The sequence below is a fragment of the Nannobrachium achirus genome (genome assembly GCF_963921795.1).
Source record: "Nannobrachium achirus genome assembly, chromosome: 5".
Lineage (NCBI taxonomy): Eukaryota > Metazoa > Chordata > Actinopteri > Myctophiformes > Myctophidae > Nannobrachium > Nannobrachium achirus.
Window position 1 is genome coordinate 63,047,539 of NC_137814.1, and position 14,684 is coordinate 63,062,222.

Below are 14,684 nucleotides of genomic sequence, written 5' to 3' on the forward strand. Positions count from 1 at the left end.
AAAACGCGAAGCTCGCAACAATCGGCCAAAGGGTGGCGCTGTAGGAAGCTTTGAAAAATGCCAACTTTGAACAGGTATAGCTCATGCCCTGTTTCAGGTACAGCAATGAAACCTGTATACACTTATGCGTCTTATATGCCGAACAACTTTTACACTCTGACTTTTGACCTCTGACCTTTACTTCTCCCACCATTTTGAATTATATGAAAAAAAAGTCAAAATCTATCTCCTCCTGGGATTTTCGCGTAACGTGCGCATTTTCTTTTTTTACATGAACTTTGGACCAATACGGTCAAGCTGTCTGGTCGGATTTTTTTTAACCCTTGGATGCATGACCTACCAATACCTACACTCTTCCATGAGTGGGGTCAAAAATGACCCCAATTAACATCAATGTGTTTTTGCAATAAACAACTTGCTCTCACACGTAACTCTGCAATACATTTGCCTAGCAACGTGATTTCAACTTTAAAACGCTCACACGACTTGGGCCTTTTTCCGGCCAATAGGGACGATCTGTAATTGTTGAAGCCCCGCCCCCCTGTCTTCCTATTGGCTGAGCTTTAAACAGCCATAACTCCATTTTGCAGCATGGTACCGTCTCGAAACTTGTTGTCTGACGGCCAATATGGACGAGCTGTAATTGTTGAAGCCCCGCCCCTCTCACAAATCTGTTGTTTCCACCCACCCTGACGGTCGCTTCTCGCCCTCAGGGCATCTTACTGGTAATAGTAGTAATAGTAGTAATATTAGTAGTAATAGTAGTATTAATAGTAGTTGTAATAGTAGTAATAGTAGTACTAATAGTAGTAGTAATAGTAGTAATATTAGTAGTAATAGTAGTAGTAATAGTAGTAGTAATAGTAGTAGTAATAGTAGTACTAATAGTAGTAATAGTAGTAATAGTAGTTGTAATAGTAGTAATAGTAGTACTAATAGTAGTATTAATAGTAGTAATATTAGTAGTAATAGTAGTAGTAATATTAGTAGTAATAGTAGTAGTAATAGTAGTAGTAATAGTAGTAATAGTAGTAATAGTGGTAGTAATAGTAGTAGTAATATTAGTAATATTAGTAGTAATAGTAGTACTAATAGTAGTAGTAATAGTAGTAATATTAGTAGTAATAGTAGTAGTAATAGTAGTAATAGAAGTACTAATAGTAGTAGTAATAGTAGTAATAGTAGTAGTAATAGTAGTAATAGTAGTAGTAATAGTAGTAGTAATAGTAGTAATAGTAGTACTAATAGTAGTAGTAATAGTAGTAATATTAGTAGTAATAGTAGTAGTAATAGTAGTAATAGTAGTACTAATAGTAGTAATATTAGTAGTAATAGTAGTAGTAATAGTAGTAGTTATAGTAATAATAGTTGCGACCATGTATGTATGTATCTCTGTCACGCCTGACACTGTGGTTCTATGGGTTTGTCACTCTGACATCATGCTCTGCTATGTGATGTCAGGGGAACCACTCTAACAGAATGTGTTTGCCGCTCTGGCTTCACTGTGATGACACACTAATCGTTTTTATGCCCATACATGGAGATCCCTGTCTGTAGAACCAGCCACACAGATATGGGATGTCTTGGCCTTCTGTCTTGGCCATATGGATTCTGTTAGTGTGGCATGTGGCCAATGTGGTCTCCATATATGGGTATTCCCATATGCAGTCCTTTTAGATATGGGCTTAATATTAATGACATCATGGAACTCCATGTATGGGCATAAAAGGGATTCTGTTAGTGTGACATCATAGTGAAGCCACAGCGTGAAGCCAGAGCGGAAAACCCATTCTGTTAGAGTGGTTCCCCTGACATCACAGTGACATCAGAGCATGATGTCAGAGCAACAAACCCATAGACCCACAGTGTCAGGCGTGACAGAGATACATACATACATATGGACAAGCTGTGACCGTTCACATACTAAACTTGCGATCTACGTTCGCAACTATTATTACACAATTACTACTATTACCAGTAAGACGCCCTAAGGGCGAGAAGCGACCGCCAGGGCGGGTGGAAACAACAGACTTGTAAGAGGGGGCGGGGTTTCAACAATTACAGCTCGTCCATATTGGCCGTCTAAGTCCAGACACCAAGTTTCGAAACTGTACAATGCTGCAAACTGGAGTTATGGATGTTTAAAGCCCAGCCAATAGGAGGGAATAGGGGGCGTGGCTTCAACAATTGCAGCTCAAAAAAAGGCCCAAGTCGTGTGAGCGTGTTAAAGTTGAAATCACGTTGCTAGGCAAAAGTATGGCAGAGAGCAAAGTAGTGAGAGCAAAGTAGTTTATTGCAAAAATGCATTGATTTTAATTGGGGTCATTTTTGACCCCACTCATGGAAGAGTGGGGTAGTGATACAAAAACTGCAATTTCTTAAAATGAATGAAAGGAATGATAATAATGCAAATGGCCTCATGTCACAAACATGTTTTATGAGGAATACCTGGAATATGAAAATATTTAAACTTTTAATTTTAAAGATATTGAAGAATAACAACCCCTGGGGTCATTTTGACCCCACTCATGCATCCTAGGGTTAAAGCGAAACATTATTTTTTAATAATTCACTCAATATTGCAGTTTTATGCAAATTATTCTTCTGCCTCTAAATCATACATGCAAAGTGACACGTTCATGGCATTTGGCAAATATGTAGAGGGTTAGTCCAAATATCACTGAAAGCAATCTTACTCCAATTGGCCAAAGGAGGGCGCTATACGAAGCGTTTGAAAACTCAAACTTTAAAGGGGCATAAGTCATGCCTCGTTTCGTTTGAAGACATGCAACTTGCTTACACGGGTGCCTTGACTCAAGCAGAAGACATCTGTGTCTGAGTTAAGTAAGCTCTGCCCTTCGATTTTCCACCATTTTGAGGAGTTTGTAAAACGCTTAAACTAATTAAAAGCTTTTATTCCGGAATTTTCGCGTCACGTGCACAGAACTTTTTTTACATTAACTTTGGACCAATATCTAAAGATATGTCAGATCGGATTTCTTTTTTTTTTAATTGAAACATGCTTTTTTAATAATTCAATGAATATTGCAGTTTTATGAAAATTATTCTTCTGCTTCTAAAACAAACATTTAAAGTAATATTTTCTCACTGTGAAGAGCTGTGCATAGTTCACCTGGTAAGGCCTTTGTCTATCATTCCAGAGGTCCCCTGTTCAAGCCTTACCTCATGCATTTAAAATGCATTTCACAAAATTATGCCACGAAAACCCTGGTATTGCAACCAAACATGGCAACCCAACCAAACATGGCAACCTTGTTAAGCAAGAGTATAAATAGTGTATGAGTTGATGCCACTCCGCCCCCTCTCAGATTATTTGGAAGCCGCATGGTGCTGCTGGTTGCTGCCTTCACTGCTGCATTATGTTCCTATCTACTCAGCGGTGAGTTAACAGTGCTATGGTTTGTTGTCAATGGCTTGGTTGGTTAGTTTTGCTAAAGTATGTTGAAATGTGTCTGCTAGTTGTTTGGTGATTTAGCAAAAAGGCTAACTTTAACATGGGATTTTTTTGTGCTAAAATGCCAGCAGACCAAACAAATGCAGAGCCACAAGCTCAAACCGCTTGATTATTTTATTAGACAAAATGGAGAACAGTACAAGTATAGTCAATACAATAGTAATGTAGTAAAGTAAGTTAAACAACCGGCCTAAATGGAACATCCCAAATAAGACCTTTTTACTGTATAATAGGCCTATATATATATGTTTTACATTGGACACCCAACTGTATTTAATTCATGGGCTTGAATTTTGATTATTCACTTCTGAAGTATTCAAGTTTTGAAGTAATGACGTTTTTGTTTCAGAGCTGGCTGGAGAAGGCTGCCAATTTACCTGTTCAATCAGCCTAATCTAAGCACACCTGCAGAGAGCAGGGCTGGGCAGAAGTGCCTTCTCTGCTCCACTCACCACTTTCCACTGACTCCTCCATGCTGACAGGGGCTGACGGTAAGAGAATTTTACACTCCACAAGTCCTTTTAAATGCCATATAGTTAAATGAAATCCTAATGTTACGTATCTGTCATTTCAGGCAATATAGGAGAACATGCAACAGTGATGGGTGGAACAAGCATACTTAAGGACTGCAAGTGCTAACCCTGTGTTGAATAGACTGTTAGACTGTTTGACTTTGACCTGAGTTACTTGGCTTTATTGTTTAAAGGAGTAGTTCACCCCCAAAATGACTTTTTTTCTATTGATTAGTCATGCCATGGAAACATTCCAGACAAAACAATGGATTAAAGTACACCCCCATTGATTCTGGACGGGGACCCAAATGCATGTGGGTCCCCATCCGGAGCCAATGGGGGGTACATTTATTGAAAGAAAATTGTTTTAGGAATGCAACAAAAAAACTAAACATATTATTGAACTCAAGTCTCCATGGCCTGAGTAAAGAGTCATTTTGGGGGGAACTACTACTACTACTACTTAATTCCTCATTTGATTATCTACTTCATTCGTACTTACTACTTACCTTACGGAGCGGAGCTCCGCTACTGCTTGTCCTCCTTTTTCTAAATAAATGTGCTGTGTTAACTTGTGTTGTGGGTTCCTCAAGAAGACACGTTGTTTTGAAAGAGTAGACGTTCTTTACTGGTATAAAATAATAGTGGCAGTACAGGAGAGGCAACAACAATGACAACAGCAGTGTGTTCACTCACGGGCTTTCTGACTAGACTGGTTGTGCAACACTGACGCATGCTCTGTTGGCTGGGCAGGCATTACTAGTCAAACGATGTACTGTATGTGCTGATCAGAACACAGGCATTAGCAATCAACGATTTGGATACTGTTTTTTATTGAAATGGGCTGGTTTTAAGTTGTGTTTGGGCTGGCAACTGTCATACAGATCTGGCAACCCTGACGTCACTTCTCTCAATCTCAGACATTGGAACAGAACGCAGTCGACCACGTTTTGGTAAGAAGGCCTACGTTATTGTATATAAACTCTAGATAATTAAGCAAGCATGTGCGATGCTAGAAACATTGCAGGTGTTTATTGTTTTATCTCACACCAGGTTTAGTTAACTAGCGATTTGTGTGCGTGTGTTTCAGAGAATTAAGATGCAGCAGCCGCGACCACCGCGACCACTAGGTGAGGCCCGCCATTTTCACCCCGAGATGAGGTTCTCGTTGTTGGCCGCATGGACGTTGTGAAATGTGTAATGTATCCGAGTAAAAGTACAAAAATACTATAAAAATGAAGTTAAATACAACGGTACTAGAAAGTACTCGATTACACCGTGTGCGTCTCTTCAACGTTAGCTAGCATGTCTATGCTAACGTGACGGTTAGCATTATTAGCATCTCAGCAGGATGCTGAGGTTGTTCAACAGTCTCTGTTCCTTGAGCTGCTGTCGCTGGTCCTTTGAGAAGATCTCTGCGGTTCCTGCGCAGTACAGCGCCCTCCTCTGTTTGAATGGTGTATGATCTTGGTTCAACCTGGCTCAGAACAGTTCCTTTCTGTGACCATGTGTTTGTTCTGTCTTTGAACCTTACTTGGTCACCAGTGCGTAGTTCAGGTAGGTTCCGTGTTCCTCTGTCAAAATAGAACTTCTGCTTTTCTTTCTGTTGTTCCTTGATCATCCTCACTTTGTCCCCTTCTTTTGTCTTGAGCAGGTTCTCTGGGATGGGTAAGTTTGATCTCAGCAGGCGTCCCATGAGGAGCTGGGCTGGAGACATACCACACTCGAGTGGCGTTATACCAGCAGACTCTGGTAGAAGTCAGCTCCACTGTCTGCTGCCTTGTACATCAGTTTTTTCACTGTCTTGACAGAGTTTTCCACTAAGCCGTTGGACTGTGGAAAGTGTGGGCTTGAGGTTGTGTGTTTAAAGTCCCAGTCTTTGGCAAAGGTTATGAATTCGTCATTTGCAAACTGTGGACCGTTGTCCGAAAAAACCTCGCTAGCCACGCCGTGCCTAGAGAATATGGCTTTCATGCATGTTATCACTGCTTCTGCGGTGGTGGTGTTCAGTCTACAGACCTCTGGATACAGGGAGTAGTAGTCTGTAACAACAAGATAATCTTTACCTTGACATGCAAACAGGTCAGCACCCACCTTCTGGTATGGTCTGGCTGGTGCTTGGTGTGGGTGTAGTGGTTCTGCAGGTTGACTTGTTTGATATTTGAGGCATGTTGTGCACTTTGACACTTCATTTGTGACATCTTGATTTATTCTAGGCCAGAACATCACTTCACATGCTCTTTTCCTGCACTTTTCGATTCCCAGATGTCCTTCATGAATCCTTTTGAGCATCTCCCTTCTCAGGCTCTTTGGAATCACAATGTTGCTGCCTTTATAAATGATGTCATCAACCTCAGATAGCTCAGCCCTGTAGTTCCAATATTTGTTTTATCAGCTTCAATATAATTGTATTCCAGTTCATCACTTTCTAAATGTGCATTGATACTGGAGAGTATCAATGCAAAAGATCTGCCATCAACAAAGGCTGTTCCTCCGCACTCATCATGAAACTGCTGACATTGAAGTCGACATTACAGTGCATGATCTGCAGAGATATGATGGTCAACCCAAAGGTAGCGTCATGTTGCTGTAGCCTAATCGGGTGCCAGGTCTGCAACAACCTATCAAAGCCTCTCCAATGTGCAGCTGTGAGGCCCTTAGTACATTGCACTATAAAGACCACTAAGACCTGGATGGCAGAGAGCTTGCACACAATCTGAAGAACTAGCCTGACTTGCCTTCAAAGACCATGACCGTGCTTGAGCTGCTCAACTTCATACTTGATAGTGGTGGGAAAAAACGTTCATTTCCGTGAACCGAATCATCGTTTGTTCGTTCACAAGATAGATTCGGTCATGATCATTCAATCGGTCGTTCACAACTTTCGAGAAGCGGGGCGGGGGTGTTGGAGCCGGCGTTGAGCCAGTTGTCACATCATTCTCGTTCAGAGCCGTGACCGACAATCAGTTGAGTCGTTCAGTCAAGCACAAGCAGTCAAAAACACACCTCGCTCCTCTCTGCCTGACTGTTTCGGTCAGATGACAGACTCACTCTGCATGCCTTGGCCTGCTGCCTATCTTGTGAACGTGACCTGACGAAGATGATGTATTGACATCAAAACGTCACTTTTCCCTACGTGCCCTGCACCCTAAATGAATAAAAATCGGAGTAGGCTACTTTTTCCATGACTGGTGCACGCATGTCAATCCAAAACATTCACATCGTCGCCGCACGCCACTTCTATCATTATAAAACGGCCAACAACACTCAAAATTGCAAATTAACATTTCACCCGTTCAGAGAATGAACGATTATCCCTTACCATTACGTTCACACTTCATGAATTGACATGACAATGGCTCAATGGTCCATTGTATGAGATGAGATGTGTTACTGTAGGCTACTTGTAGGATAGATTAATGCCATAGTACTTTCTATGGTTTATCTTTTAGCATCCTTTTGTATAGAACTGTACCTCTGCTTTTTTGCAAACCTAAAGTATTCAGTCAGTCAGTCTGCAGTCTCGTAGGGTAGGCTATTAATCAGGCTAGTAATTAGAACATCCCGTTCAAAGAATGAACGATAACCCCCTTTTCACTCGCAGGCAGTCAGTCGGTCTCGGTCAATCAATCATCAGTCACAACTCTTCTCGCGGTCGGAGGCGCTCTGCTGCTCCGTAACTGTAGGTCCCTGAATTCTGTTCCACCATCCTTAGTCTTAAATATTTATATAAGTTACCATGTAATTGTAGAGCCTTTGTTCTCATAGAAGACCCGGATATCTCAATAGATGCTTGAAATCATATGAAGCAATGGACTGAAACGGGAATTGAACTCGAGGCTCCGACTCGTCAGTCCATCGCGCAGCCCGCCATTCAAACAGAGCTGAATAAATGTGTGCGCTGTTGTGCTATAACTATGGGGACCACAATTTGTTAGGAATCAAAATGATAGGAACCAAATGAACCTACAACCCTTATCATGGGTGTAACTCAGAGAGTAGGCCTACAATTAAATGGTCCCATTTGTACACTTACGTATCCATGATGAGGGTCCATTTGGTTCCTAATTTCCTAACTAAATACAACAGCCCAGTGGTGTTACATACTACAGCTTGTGTGTTGCACTGGCAAGGGGAAACACCGGGTTCTATTCCCGCTTCCGTGAATCATTACACACACACACACACACACACACACACACACACACACACACACACACACACACACACACACACACACTATGAGAACAAATTGGGTACTCGTTTTTTTATGTAAGTGGGTTGTGTTGCACTCTCTCAAGCTATATCTATCTATCTATCTATCTATCTCTCTCTCTATATATATATAGCCTATATATATAAAGATAGATAGATAGATAGATAGAATGCACACATTCCCTGTGGCATGTAATGTTCATGCAAAACAGGTGTATCCAAGTAGCAATCACAATTAATTGCACAGCCATGCCCTATAAAACCCTGTGGGTTGGAGCGGAAATTCAGAACACAACAACAAAGATGGCGACCAAACAGAAGACCAGTAAGAAGAGGTCAGCAAAGTAAGTTGATCAATTATATCTGTAGGATGAGGACTTATTACACCACATAGAACAATTCAAAACAAGTGTGTCAATGCATTTTTAATGCAATGCCAATAGATTTGAAAAAAAGATTGTTAAGTGTTTCTAAAAGGAGAGGGCCATATAGTTTGACCAAATCAATCAGTATAGTTCCTTGTGTTTAAATGTTGTTGTACTAACTTATCTTGCTTATGTTTATGTATTACCTGCTTATTGTAAATTGCTTTGGATTATATTCAAAGCTATGGAGGTGGTTGTAGCTGAGTGGTTAGGGAGCCTGCCCGGGGAGCTAAAGCTCCCGTTTGTCACAAGTATGATTCCCGGTTAGGTCGCTATGTGATTGATGTGTGCCTGAGCAAGGCTCTTAAAGGAGTAGTTCACCCCCAAAAATACTTATTCTATTGATTACTCATGCCATGGAGACTTGAGTTCAATGTTTGGTTGTTTGTTTTTTGTTGTTGCATTCTAAGACAGAAATGTGATCAATACAAGAAAAGTCATTTTGGGCGTGAACTACTCCTTTAACCCATAATTGCTCCCACAAGGCTGCTCACTGCTAGTTGTAATGGTTAAAATGTAGAGATTAAATTTCATGTATGTGCAAATGTACTGTGACAAACTGTCCAAGGTGTGGGGGCTGTATGATTATTAATGCCTAAATTGTAGGTCTACAGAAGAGGCACCGGCAAAAAGAAAGAGGAGTCCCAGCTTCACTAGAGAGGAGCTGGGAATCCTGTTAGAGGAGGTCCAGCAACACCAATCACTCCTATTTGGTGGCACCAACGGCACAAATGACCTGGCGAGGAAGACAGGGCTCTGGAAATCCATAACCCAGTCAATGGCCCCCTCCAGTCCCTGCCTGCGAGACTTCACAGCCGTTCGCAAGAAGTGGCAGGACTGGTGTTGTGAAGTAAAAAAAAAATGGTCCGAGATGAGGAAGGAAGCCAGGGCCACTAGTGGTGGTTCACCAACAAAAACCACCCTCACCCCAGATGAGGAGAAGGTCCTCGCCATATTGAGCAAGGTAGCAGTGGAGGGGGTGGAGGGGGGGGGGGGGGGGTAGACTTGTTGCGGGGGGATGGTCTCTTCCCTCCTGTACAAGGCTCCAGGGCCCCCACTGGAGCGGCACCACCAGGGCCGGATTTATGAACGGGCTGAAGGTGCTGCAGCACGGGGCACCACCACAAGGGGGCACCATCCTAGGGCACCCTTTTTTTTTTTTTTTTTTACAATTTTTTTTTTTTTTTTTTGTTGCTCGGTCAGCGAGGATCTACTATCGAAGTGTGTGTATGTGTGTGTGTGTGTGTGTGTGTGTGAGAGAGTGTGTGTGTGTGTGTGTGTGTGTGCCCTGTGTGTGTGTGTGCCCTTCGATAACTCCGGCCCTGATCATGTGACACTCCCAGCAGTCCGTTGGCTTGGCACGTTCCTTCGCGCGAAATCACTCAAACTTCCTTGTTTACCTCACTTCACTTGTATCATGTAGGGCCTACAGACTCAGAGAATGATTCCCCAGCTAGCCCAAGCCAAGCAAGTATGTTTAGAAAACAGGCAAGTGGGAGCCAAAAAAGAAAAGATTACGAAAAGAAACGTAAGAGACAAGTTGGACTCTCCACTGACTGCCTCCACGAGCAGCGACGCAGATGGCCACACAGCCCCGGGAGACACGCACACACAAGCCGGGTGTCATCCCCAAGACGCCGCGGCAGCCGGCGTGAAGTCTCGCTCTCGAACACAACCACCAGATGATGATGATGATGGTAATTAATACAAATGTATAGGTCTACATTAAACATAATGTTTTTGGGCAGTCTCTCGCCTGTTTATGGAGTTTATACAAACAAGCAATGTATGTGAGCAGTGGTGCAGTGGTGATTCAATGTTCGGGGGGTCGCGAAGTCGCTCAACACCTACTATACAGATGTATTGATATGCATAATAGGCTCGTTTCTTTGTTAAAACAGTTGTCGAAGTGTGAACTTGGGGGGGTTGAAGTTATTTAGTCAGTTAGGCACTGATTGATTGATTGCTTGATTGATTGAAGACTTTATTAGAAGTTTGCATAGGAAAAGGTACAGTTTCATGACGGTACAGTTCACTGGTACAAGGTCTACTAAAAGGCGATCCTAGAAAAGACTAAGCTTATTTAGGCATATTATAATGCAGCCAGCAATCACGTGCGTGGAACTGTGATTGCAGATTGGCTGCGTCACGCGGGTCTTGAGTTTCCTGCCAGTGCAATCATTCAACTCCATTTGAGTTATATTCTAATTAATAATAAATCATCAAAGCTTAATTTACCAAAAGGAATTGAGCACTGCACTGCACAAAGGACGACATAAGACTCGCTTGGGTTTAAAATCATCTTAGCAGACCGTGTATGCAACGGTGCTGTGCTTTTTTGATCAACAGTTATTGTGGGCTCGCCAGTACCTGGCGAGCACACTTTAGATATTGTCATTATTTATTTATTTATTTATTTGTTTATCTAGTAAGTAGACGGGATTTTCGGTTCCTTTCTACTCCTACATACTTAGTGAGAAAATGAAAATAAAAACATCAATGTGTTCAGTTTACAGTGGCGAAGTGTGCTATTACTTTTTACAGCAATCGGCCAAATGGTGGCGCTGTAGGAAGCCTTCGAAAGTGCGAACTTTGAACAGGTATAGCTCATGCTGTGTTATACATACAGCCATGAAACCTGTATACACTTATGCGTCTCCTCATGCCGAACAACTTTTACCCTCTAACTTTTGACCTCTGACCTTTAGGTCTCCCACAATTCGGAATTATATGAAAAACAGTAAAAATCTATCTCCTCCTGGGTTTTTTTTGTTACGCGCACAAAACTTTTTTCACATGAACTTTGGACCAATACGGTCAGATTTATCTCGGTGGATTTCTTTTAAAGTGAAATATCATTTTTTAATAATTCAATCAATATTGCGGTTTTATGCAAATTATTCTTCGGCCTCTAAATCATACATGCAAAGTTACACGTTCATGGCATTTGGCAAAGATGTGGAGGGTTAGTCAAAGTATCACTGAAACCAATTTTATTCCAATTGGCCAAAGGGGGGCGCTATACGAAGCGTCTGAAAATTCAAACTTCAAACGGGCTTAAGTCATGACTCGTTTCGTTTGAAGACATGCAACTTGTTACACGCGTGCTTTGACTCAAGCGGAAGACATCTGTGTCGTTGTTAAGTAAGCTCCGCCCTTCGATTTTCCGCCATTTTGAGCAGTTTGTAAAACGCGTAAACCCGCTTTTATTCTGGAATTTTCGCGTCACGTGCACAAAACTTTTTTTACGTGAACTTTGGACCGATATCTAAAGATCTGTCAGATCGGATTTCTTTAACATTGAAACATGCTTTTTTAAATAATTCAAACAATATTGCATTTTTATGCAAATTATTCTTCTGCCTCTAAAACATACATGCAAAGTCACATTTTCATGACAAAATAGTGTAGAGGGTTAGTTCAAATATCACTGAAACCAATCTTACCCCAAATGGCCAAAGGGGGGCGCTATATAATTTTGAGCAGTTTGTAAAACGCTTAAACCCGTTTTTATTCTAGGATTTTTTTTGCAATTTGCATGAAACATTCTACACGCAATCTAAGGACCTTTATCTAACATGCCTATGAAGTGCACACAAAAAAATTATAAAATAATAATAATAAATATAGCTGCAAGCAGCGATAAAGTGGCCAAAGCCAAAAACACCTCAAATCATGAACACAGCCTGGGATGTGCGTGAAATCTTGCAAGCACATTCCCAATAGGTCAAGGAACAGATACCAACCTTCTCACATTGGCCTGTTATAGCGCCACCAGCGGGTCAACTTTTGCACAACACATTTTTGGAACAAAATGGACCAATCTTTGACGTCAGTAACGTCAAAGAGAGCACTGCCTGCGATCTTGACATTTTGTGCTTTTATAGCCATTGTTTTCTGGCTTGAAGCGAGCCCACAATTGTTTCGAAGGAACAATATTTTTCTAGTTGTGGGCTCGCCTATAAGGCGAGCACACTTTAGATATTGTCATTATTTCTATACTAGGCAGGCAGTCAGTGCAAGTATCAAAAAACTTCGGTTCCTTTCTACTCCTACATACTTAGTGAGAAAATGAAAATAAAAACATCAATGTGTTCAGCTTACTGTGGCGACGTGTGCTATTACTTTTTACAGCAATCGGCCAAATGGTGGCGCTGTAGGAAGCCTTCGAAAGTGCGAACTTTGAACAGGTATAGCTCATGCTGTGTTTGAGGTAAAGCCATGAAACCTGTATACACGTATGCGTCTCCTCATGCCGAACAACTTTTACGCTCTGACTTTTGACCTTTGACCTTTAGATCTCCCACAATTTGGAATTATATGAAAAACAGTAAAAATCTATCTCCTCCTGGGTTTTTTTCGTTACGCGCACAAAACTTTTTTCACATGAACTTTGGACCAATACGGTCAGATTGATCAACCAGATTTCTTTTAAAGTGAAATATAATTTTTTAATAATTCAATCAATATTGCGGTTTTATGCAAATTATTCTTCGGCCTCTAAATCATACATGCAAAGTTACACGTTCATGGCATTTGGCAAAGATGTAGAGGGTTAGTCAAAGTATTACTGAAACCAATTTTAGTCCAATCGGCCAAAGGGGGGCGCTATACGAAGCGTTTGAAAATTCAAACTTCAAACGGGCATAAGTCATGACTCGTTTCGTTTTAAGACATGCAACTTGCTTACACGCGTGCTTTGACTCGAGCGGAAGACATCTGTGTCTTTGTTAAGTAAGCTCCGCCCTTCGATTTTCCGCCATTTTGAGCAGTTTGTAAAACGCGTAAACCCGCTTTTATTCTGGAATTTTCGCTCCACGCGCACAAAACTTTTTTTACGTGAACTTTGGACCAATATCTAAAGATCTGTCAGATCGGATTTTTTTTTTAAATTGAAACATGCTTTTTTAATAATTCAATGAATATTGCAGTTTTATGCAAATTATTCTTCTGCCTCTAAATCATACATGCAAAGTAACATGTTCATGGCATTTGGCAAAGATGTAGAGTGTTAGTCCAAATATCACTAAATCCAATCTCACTCCAATTGGCCAAAGGGGGGCGCTATATCATTTTGAGCAGTTTGTGAAACGCTTAAACCCGTTAGGATTTTTTTTGCAATTTGCATGAAACATTCTACACACAATCTAAGGACCTTTATCTAATATGCCTATGAAGTGCACACACACACAAAAAGAAAAATAATAACAAATATAGCTGCAAGCAGCGATAAAGTGGCCAAAGCCAAAAACACCTCAAATCATGAACACAGCCTGCAATGTCAGTGAAATCTTGCAAGCACATTCCCAATAGGTCAAGGAACAGATACCACCCTTCTTACATTGGCCTGTTATAATAGCGCCACCAGCGGGTCAACTTTTGGCACAACACATTTTTGGAACAAAATGGACCAATCTTTGACGTCAGTAACGTCAAAGAGAGCACTGCCTGCGATCTTGACATTTTGTACTTTTATAGCCATTGTTTTCTGGCTTGAAGCGAGCCCACAATTGTTTCGAAGGAACAATATTTTTCTAGTGACAATATCTAACCGTCATATCAAGTTCTCCTCAAAACTTCGGTTCCTTTCTACTCCTACATACTTAGTGAGAAAATGAAAATAAAAACATCAATGTGTTCAGCTTACTGTGGCGACGTGTGCTATTACTTTTTACAGCAATCGGCCAAATGGTGGCGCTGTAGGAAGCCTTCGAAAGTGCGAACTTTGAACAGGTATAGCTCATGCTCTGTTATACGTACAGCCATGAAACCTGTATACACGTATGCGTCTCCTCATGCCGAACGATTTTTACGCTCTGACTTTTGACCTCTGATCTTTAGATCCCTCAGAATTTGGAATTATATGAAAAACAGTAAAAATCTATCTCCTCCTGGGATCTTTGCGATACGCGCATGAAACTTTTTTCACATGAACTTTGGACCAATACGGTCAAACTAGTCTCGGCGGATTTCTTTTAAAGTGAAATATATTTTATTAATAATTCAATCAATGTTGCGGTTTTATGCAAATTATTCTTCGGCCTCTAAATCATACAT